Genomic DNA, 8833 nt, shown 5'->3' with positions numbered 1-8833 from the left:
ATAGGCAGTGCTCTTTCTGTAGTAACATTCTGTCTTGCCAAGTATGTAACAGTCATGTATAAGTTGGATGAGATGGCCACTGAAGTCCGTTCCAAACCTCAAAAATTCTGGGATTCTGTGATATGTATTCTCTCCCTCCCCAACTAGAGTGTAAGCTCCCTGACGGTGAGGGCCATAGTTCCTATTTCTCTTTTAGCCTCCACTAGACAGTGCTAAGAACACAGTAAATACACAGTAGATACCTGATGGCTTGACTTGAGGGTCAGGTTATATCACACAACACCATCCCCCTACCCAGTCTCATTCTAACTTGCTCATTAAATCTTTGTTCTAAGAACAAGAAGAATATGGCTCACATTTATATTGGTGATAAGGCTTACAGAGTTCTTTCCTCACAACACTGTGAAGTATTATTTATACTTTTATACTACCTGCCTGCCTCATGGGAAGCAGAAATCCATCTGTAAACTTTTTGTGAGTGTTCTAGAAACAAGAACTTCTGGGATCACAGATTTTTAGAGCTAGAAGGAACACAAGAAATAATCTAATACAGAATTATAGAATGATAGCTGGGAAACAAAACAAACCCAAAAAACCTAGGCGGCCCTCTAGTCCAATACATACCTGAACAAGAATCCCCATTGTAACACACTCCATCTCCCTCCCTCAAATGGTCATCCAACCTCTGAGGGGTAACCCACCACTTCCCAAAGCAGTAAATTCCATTTTTGGATAGGTGTCAATAGTGAGAAGTTTTTCCTGACATCAAGTGAATGTGCCTCAGTGTACCTCCACCTACTGTTTCTGGCTCTGCCTTAAGACAAGTAGAATAAATTAAATCCAGGTGTTCTCAACTAAGATCCACAAAGACCTTCTGCTCCCCAACCCCAATGGTCTATAGATAAGATTTCAGGGTGTCTGTGGACATGGATGAGAAAAAATGCATCTTTATTTTCAGTAATTTCTAACGGAAATTTAGCATTTCCTTCAATCAAGATTTTTTTTTGAAAAGCACATTATTCTACAAAAGAGGTCCATATACTCCACCAGACCGCCAAAGGGATCTCCCATGACACAGGAAAAAAAGTGAAGAACCCCTAGTCAGACTTCTCTTACATATAATAGCCCTTGAAATGCTGGAAGACAGCTACCATCCCCTCCCTCCCCAGTCTCTCTTCTCAGTGTTAAAGATCCCCATTTCCTCCAACTGATCTTTACATGACATCCAAACCCTTCACTATACTAGCTGCCCTCCTCTGGACACTCTACAGTTTATCCATGTCCTTCTCAAGCTGTGGTGCCTTGAACTGAACCCAATACTCCAGAATTTGTTCTGACTAGGGCAGGGTAAAAAGACTCCCTATTCCCAGAAACTATACTTCTTTTAATGCAAACTGATGAGACTGGATAAGGAGAGAATTCATCCAGGCTCAGGGAGGTGGAGAGGATGGGAGTTGGGCAGGCCTCTGGAATTCAGCTTTGCTAGGGCCTTCTCTACCTTTGCTACCACCCAGATGGCTGGGCTGCTGATTTTGCCACCTGCTTTCCTGAAGCCCCAGGGAAAAGGGGCAAGACTCAGATCCATCAACAGTCATCCATCTGAGTAGATGAGGGAAGAGCCCCCTCCCCCTCCCCTTCCCCAAGCTAAGAGTTGGCTTCCCACGCACCCCGCCCCCCCCCACCCCGAGTATGAGAGGGAGCCGATACCAGACAGAGGCTTAACCAAAGTCCTGAGGGAGAAACCTGAACTGGGGGGCCTGCAGCGAAAACAAAATGAATTTGGTTTAAAATGTCGTTTTTCTTGTTTTCTTCCCTGCTGAAGGTCAGGGGGCCAGAGGGTGAGGTAGGGGGTGATGAATTGGGGAGTGGGAAGTGAAAGTGGGAGGAAGGTGACTGAGAGCAGAATGCTCTGGGTTGAGGAAAGGATGCTTCCAAACTTAGGTGGGAGGATGGGTCTCCTGCAGAATGAGAGACCACAGAGTCTGCTGTTGGTGGGATGGTGAGAAGGGGGTGGGAAGAGGAGGAAAAGGAGTTCATGGTTGTGCACTTTTAGCCTTAATCCTCCTCTGCAGAGAATGCAGTAAGGCAGGTTTGCTATGGAAGCAAAATGCTGCCTGGCTCCAACCAGTAGCTGGCTTTCCCAGGGGAAAGTGGCAAAAGAAAAAGCTGTACCTTCGAAGGACTAACTCCTCTCCCCTCACTTACATAGTGCAGGGTTCTTGGGTGACTCTTCCAAAGGTCATGAGCAATAGGGCTGTGTCTTCAGGGCGCCAGGCATGGATCTGAGCAATTCTGGGAATGTCCTGACTTGTTCTTTCCTTCCCATCTCCTGCCCCCTGTAGCCTTGAGATCTGGGGATATGCAGATCTGGGGGATACACACAGATGAGTGCCAGGAAGCCCCAACTGGTCCAGGTGGAACTCCTCTTTTCTAGGATACCCAAATAATGAATGAGTGTTTAGAGCTGAGTGAACTTAGAGATCATCTAGTCCAATCTCCCATTTTCCAGGTGAAGAAACTGAGGCTTAGGAAGGTGAGGTGATTTGCCCAAGGTCAGACAGGTAATATTGGCAGTGATGAAACATGAACGCAAGTACTCTGATTCCAAATTCAGGGCTCTTTCTGTGACCATGGCTCCATTAACCTTAGGGTACTTTGTTCCATACTTCTGTGACTGGAAGAAGGAGCCACCTGTTCCTCAGCTCCAAATCAATCTTTCTTTGTCTCCACTGGTTTAGTCAAGTCTTTTAAATTCTCACCTGGACCAAGCTTTGCCCTGGAGAAGCTTCACATCCCTCTCTTCTCTGCAGGGATAGGGGACTGTGAGTATGAAACATTGCATGTACTGTCAGACTCACAAGCTGATGTTTTGGTTAGCTTTGCAGAAGTGCTCTCTGTGTGTCTCTCTGTATCTCTCTCCCTCCCTCTTTTACTTTTTGAAACAAGGATCAATGTATAAGGGAGGGGGGGTATATTTAGGAGTAGAGGTGATATAAAAACCAAAGATACTGATAATTTGTTTCACATTCTCATTTAACCAATTTAAAGAATACACGATAGCATCAAATAAAATACTTTGAGCTTCCTGACTAATGCAGCTGAAATTTGACAGATATACCATCCTTATTTTAGTCTTTCTATCTTCAGCACCTAACACATAGTGAATACTTCAAAAATGTTTGCTGAATGGGATAGGATGAGATGGAATGGAACAGAATGGTACTTTATGGGTTCCACTAGATTGGGACTGGGTTTGTGCTATTGACTTTCTGCCTACTGTCTGCATCAAATACTTCCTTCTCACAGTGCCTACAATTTTCCCTCCACCGATAAGATGGAGATTCCAGTGCCTGCTGCGACACAATGCTTACGTCATGAAATGTCCATATTGGTGAGAATCCTTCAAACATTGCTGATTGCTGTAACTGCTCTACGGTCCAGAATGGTCAGGAATGTGACATTCTGCTTTATCAAACATTCTGGTTTAATACATTGCAACATCCATCAGACTTGACATGAAACACTCACATACTCATAGGAGCATTGTCCTAGAGATGTGAGGAACTTCAGAGTTCATCTAGTCCAAACCTTTCATTTTATAAATGAAGAAACTGAGACCCAGAGAAGTTACGTGATTTGCTCAAGGTTACACAGGTAGTAACCATTAGAGGTAGAATTTATACTCAGGTCCTCTGACTCCAGGACCAGTGCTAGAGTGTTTTGATTAAAATACCATAGAAATCCTTCTTTCATGAAAAGTCCTGCCTCATCAGGGATGGAGGATGGCTTTTGGGTTCTCTAATGTCATGGCAGCTCTAGCAGGATCTGTTCAAGAATGAGCCTAGCTAAGTAAGCTCTCAAAGGCTCTTCAGCAGCTTGGCTGCAGAGCATTAATTTTCAGCCACAATAACTCACACAGTCTCTCTCCTAAAGTGTAGAGCAACAATTCTTAGCCATGTTTGTGTCATGGCAATCTGATGAAGCCTGTAGATCCCTCTCAGAACAATGTTTCTAAATGCATAAAATAAAATACGTTGGATTATGAAGGAAACTAATGATGTTGCAATACAGTTATTAATATATTAAAAACAAGTTCATAGACCACTTCCAGTTAAGAACCCTTGGCATAGAAGTTTTGCTGTATGTATAAGTAGAAAAAAATAACTATACTAATGAAATTCTAGTTGTTTGAAGCTAAAAATTCTTAATATAAATTATATGGAATCCAGTGAAGTCCTTTGGTAATTCAGAAAAGAGGAAAATAAAGGAGAAAGAAGAGAAAACAAGGCAGAAGAAGAACAGAGGTACCATGAGCAGTGATTTTCATCAACTTGGAAGGAATCAAATGAAATAAAAAGCTTGCCCAAGCATAACTGGGACACCATTTCACCTGACCCCACCCAAGTTCAAGCCCAAGATGACATAGGCCTGTGGCTTCTCCATAATAGTGTGAGAATTCTGGCTTAGGAAAGGGGAATGACAACTACATGCACCCACCGAATATATTCAACCGCAACTTGCCTGCAGTTTTTCTCAGGGTGAGTCCTGAGAGTCTCCACGAGCGGGAATAACACACATAGCTCATTTCAAATCTGGCCAAGGAGTTTGCTTTCTGGTACATTTCTCAGAGCTCTTGAATACACGAGACCCTACTCAATAGACCCTAGCCAAGCTAGAGACAGAAGAGAAAACTGCATTGATAAAGCTTTCCTTTGATGTTAATTATTTCCTAAATCAACAACAGTTTTGTTTGAAACAGCCCCTCCCTTATTTGTCCTGGAGACATGCTGGGACTAACATTGATTACAGTCATTATCAATATTACTATATAGAGCTGGAAGAGATCTCCAAGGTTGTCTGGTCCAGTTCCTTCATTAGAGGCAACTAGGTGGTGGAGTGGGCAGAGCCCTGGGCCTGATTTCACATGCAGGGTCTGTGACTCTGGGCAAAACACTCAATGTCTCTCTGCCTCCACTTCCTCCTGTGTAACATGATGGGGTAATAATAACACCCACTTCACAAGGTTGTTGGGAGGGTCAAGTGAGATAATATACGTGAAGAACACTGCAAACCGTGAGGAGTTATCTATAGCTGCTAGTTATTATTGGGGTTGGTCCTGCTGTTGTACAGAAGAGAAAGTTGTAGCCAAGCGAATGGAATGGAAGAAACTCGCCCCAGGTCACCCAGCTAGCAATTGACAGACCTAACATTTGAACCCAGGTCCTCACACTCCAAATTTAATGTTCTTTCTGCTCTACTATGTGTTAGTGGGTTGACCTGAGTTACATGGTTATTTAGCAGAGTCAGAGGTAGAATCCCAACCCAGGGTCTGTCCTCACCAGCCCCACGGGCCTCCTTTCAAGAAAACACTTCAAACATACATGGTGGTATTTCAGCAACCTTAGAATAGGCTGAAACTATCACTAGCATGACTGCATCTAGTCTCAGTGCTAGAACTGAAGTGTTAGAACTTGTGAGTCTCCTTACAATCCCTTCTACAAGACCAGCCAATGCTGCTGGCACCACTGAGGCTTCGCCTGCCCACCAGAATGCTCTCTGGGTCTTCTCTACTACCACAGAGTCAGTCCAGGGAGATGTCAGGCAGAGCTTGCTGAGCGCCTAATAATAACTCATGTCTCTATAGTGCTTTAAATTTTACAAAGAACAACCCAAACCCAGAAAGGTTGTCCCCACTTAGCAAATGAAGTCAAACGAGGTGTCCGTGGTCCCACAGCTAAAGCATATCCTGCCTGGGGCTTGAACCTGAGCCTGCCAATTTCCTAGTCAGGAGTCAGTGGAAGAGTAATAGACTCCTTTTCTACCACATTGGACACTCCCTCTTGGAGGTGTAAACAGCAATTAGGGACAAAGGTCCAGGACCCAAACCTGGCATGGCCTAGGAAAGAGGCAAAGTCATCTGCAAAGCCCTGGGGCTAGAGGCCTGGAACAGGATGAAAACCAAAAGGAATTTATATTCACCCCAACATGAATACTGTATCAAATTAATCAGCAAATTTCTGCTAAACGAGAAGCAAAATCAGTCAGATATGTGGATGTGGACTGTAAGAATCTTGTTCAGCCCCCTTACTAATAAACACATGGGCTCAAGTTCCTCTCAGTGACACCGTGGGCCCAAATGTCATGGAGTTGCACACTAGGTTGCAAAGAAAAATTCTCTGAGGGTCTATCTCCTATCCATTCCCTCTCCAGGGCATGGGCCCCAGATACAGCTTCTGAGAGGCACACGGTCCTCTTTCCACAAGATAGACAGGTTTTGTATGATAATGAGAATGTTCTGAGCTCATCTAGAGAAAAGGATTGCAAAACACTAACAAGTCAATTTTTTTGTTTGTTTGTTTGTTTTGGGGAAGGGTGTGGTTTATTCCAGTGATTTTATCAATTTTAGGAACATCTCAATGAGGAAGCTCTCTCTACCAGTGAAGGTCAATTCCTGAAATTTAAAGAGTTCCCTGAAGCACTAAGAGACTAAGCGCTTAGCCCAAAATAATACAGACCTAGGACTTCCAGTCTCTAGAACTGGCCCTCTATCCACTATACATGCTGCTTCAAGGCTTCTAGTTTTGCCTAAGGTCCCCATGGTTAAGTTGCAGAGTTGAGTTCTTCTAGTCTAGCTATTCCATCCATACTGATGAATGAATAACTGGGATCTGTGGCCCACATGCTTCCAGTTAGGCCTTCTTTAGTGAGTGCCCTATTCAGAAATCCATGTTGATATAGTCTTAACATGAATAATAATTTTTTTCTGTAAATTAGAACTACTTCTATCCAGAAAGGTCTGTTTTAATTTTATTCGACAAAGGTTCCTGCTAAGAATTCCATTCAAGCTTTGAATATCTTGTGACACATTTTTTGCCATTCCTTTTTCATTGGGGCACTTGTCCTATTTGTATATGAAGGGACTGACAGCTGATTATAAGTCTTAACATTTTAAGTATAAACACCTTTGGGCAAAAAAGTAGTTCATTCTCACTCTTCACTATTTCCCTTACAAAAGGAGGCTTAACTCAGGATGTCAGAGCAAGTCTGAGAATAAAAGACTCCTCACCTTCACTCCCCACCCCAGGCGATAATATAAATCAAATAGTTTTCTTTTTCCTCTAGATATGTTCACCTGTCAGGGTTATCACAGAGAGGAATCCACGTTTCACACGGCAGTATTGGTCTAGAAACAGGGGTTCTTAATCAAGGATGCATGAACTTGTTCTGTTTTGTTTTTAAGTTTTGATAACTGAACTTCGATGTCATTGGTTTCTTTTGTAAATATATCTATTTCTACACACACACACACAAACATATATTGAAGGCAGGTAGGCAATTGGAGGTTAAGTGATTTGCCCAGGGTCACACAACTAGTAAGTGTCTGAGGCCGGATTTTAACTCAGGCTCTCCTGACTCCAGGGCCAGTGCACTCTCTATTAGGCCACCTAGCTGCCCCTATAATCCTATACATTTCTGATACATTCAAAAACATCATTCTGAAAAGGGTCCAGGCTTCAGCAGAGAGCCAAAGGGCCCATGATACAAAGTAAGGTTAAGAACTCCTGGTCTAGACCTCTGGAAGTCCTTCCAGCTCTGGTTCTAGATCTTATTGGGCCCTTTGTTGTTCAGTCAGTCTTGTCCAACTCTTTGTGGTTCTGTGGACCAGAGCACGTCAATACTGTCCATCAGTTTCCTTGGCAAAGATAACTGGACTGGTTTGCCATTTCCTTCTCCTAGCAGCCCTTGAGCCCTAGCAGCTGGCTTACAAAAGTGTTAATGAGGCCATAGATTCAGAGGCCACCTAGTCAAAAAAAAACCCTCTCATACTTACAGATGAGGAAACTGAGGCCCAGAGTGACGATGTGATTTGCCCCAGGTAACACAAGTATTGAGTGGCAAGGCAGTGATTTGAACCCGGGTTCTCTGATTCCAGATCTAGAAGATTTTGCCTCATCTGCTCACATCAAGGTGAAAAAAGACCTGCTCTGACCCTCAGTACATTTCTTCCCCACTTTCCATCCCCAATTTCAACAGGGTGGTTGCTAGAGACTTGTGGTACTTACATGGAGCTATTATAGTTTGACGTGATGCCAGGAGATTCTCGATATGTTGGTAAGCAAAATGGGCTCCTTAGCACTTAGTTCAACAAGTGCCCTTGAAGAGTTTGGCTTTGGTTTGCTTTGAGTAATTCAATGTATTTCATTGAGCCTTACTAGGTGCTAAGCCTCAGGCCCAAACCCCTATTAGGTGTGGAACCTAGGTGGGTGTGCATTGGTGACTGGGGTGGGGGCCAAGGTGGGGCTGGCTAAGGGGAGGTGCTAACTCCAGAGCCACACCCTATTAGGTGTTAACCTAACCTATGTGGATGTGAACCTCCCATGGTCCTAAGGGGAGGGGCTAACTCCAGAGCCACACCCTATTAGGTGTTAACCTAACCTATGTGGATGTGAACCTCCCATGGTCCTAAGGGGAGGGGCTAACTCCAGAGCCACACCCTATTAGGTGTTAACCTAACCTATGTGGATGTGAACCTCCCATGGTCCTAAGGGGAGGGGCTAACTCCAGAGCCACACCCTATTAGGTGTTAACCTAACCTATGTAGATGTGAACCTCCCATGGTCCTAAGGGGAGGGGCTAACTCAAGAGCCAATCATAGCAGCCTAAGTTCTGGTCATTCAGATGACATTTGATGACAGCTGAAGCCCTATAAGAAGGGAGGACAGAGCCACTTTTGGAGGGCTCTCACTTGTGCTGGTGTGCTGATGCAGAGACTCCGGGCAGCTGTAGCTAAGGGCCCTCCAGCTTGTAACCCGGATGCTGGGACTTTGTTAAA

This window comes from Trichosurus vulpecula, chromosome 7 (assembly GCF_011100635.1).
Source record: "Trichosurus vulpecula isolate mTriVul1 chromosome 7, mTriVul1.pri, whole genome shotgun sequence".
NCBI lineage: Eukaryota > Metazoa > Chordata > Mammalia > Diprotodontia > Phalangeridae > Trichosurus > Trichosurus vulpecula.
This window is presented reverse-complemented; position numbering follows the sequence as displayed.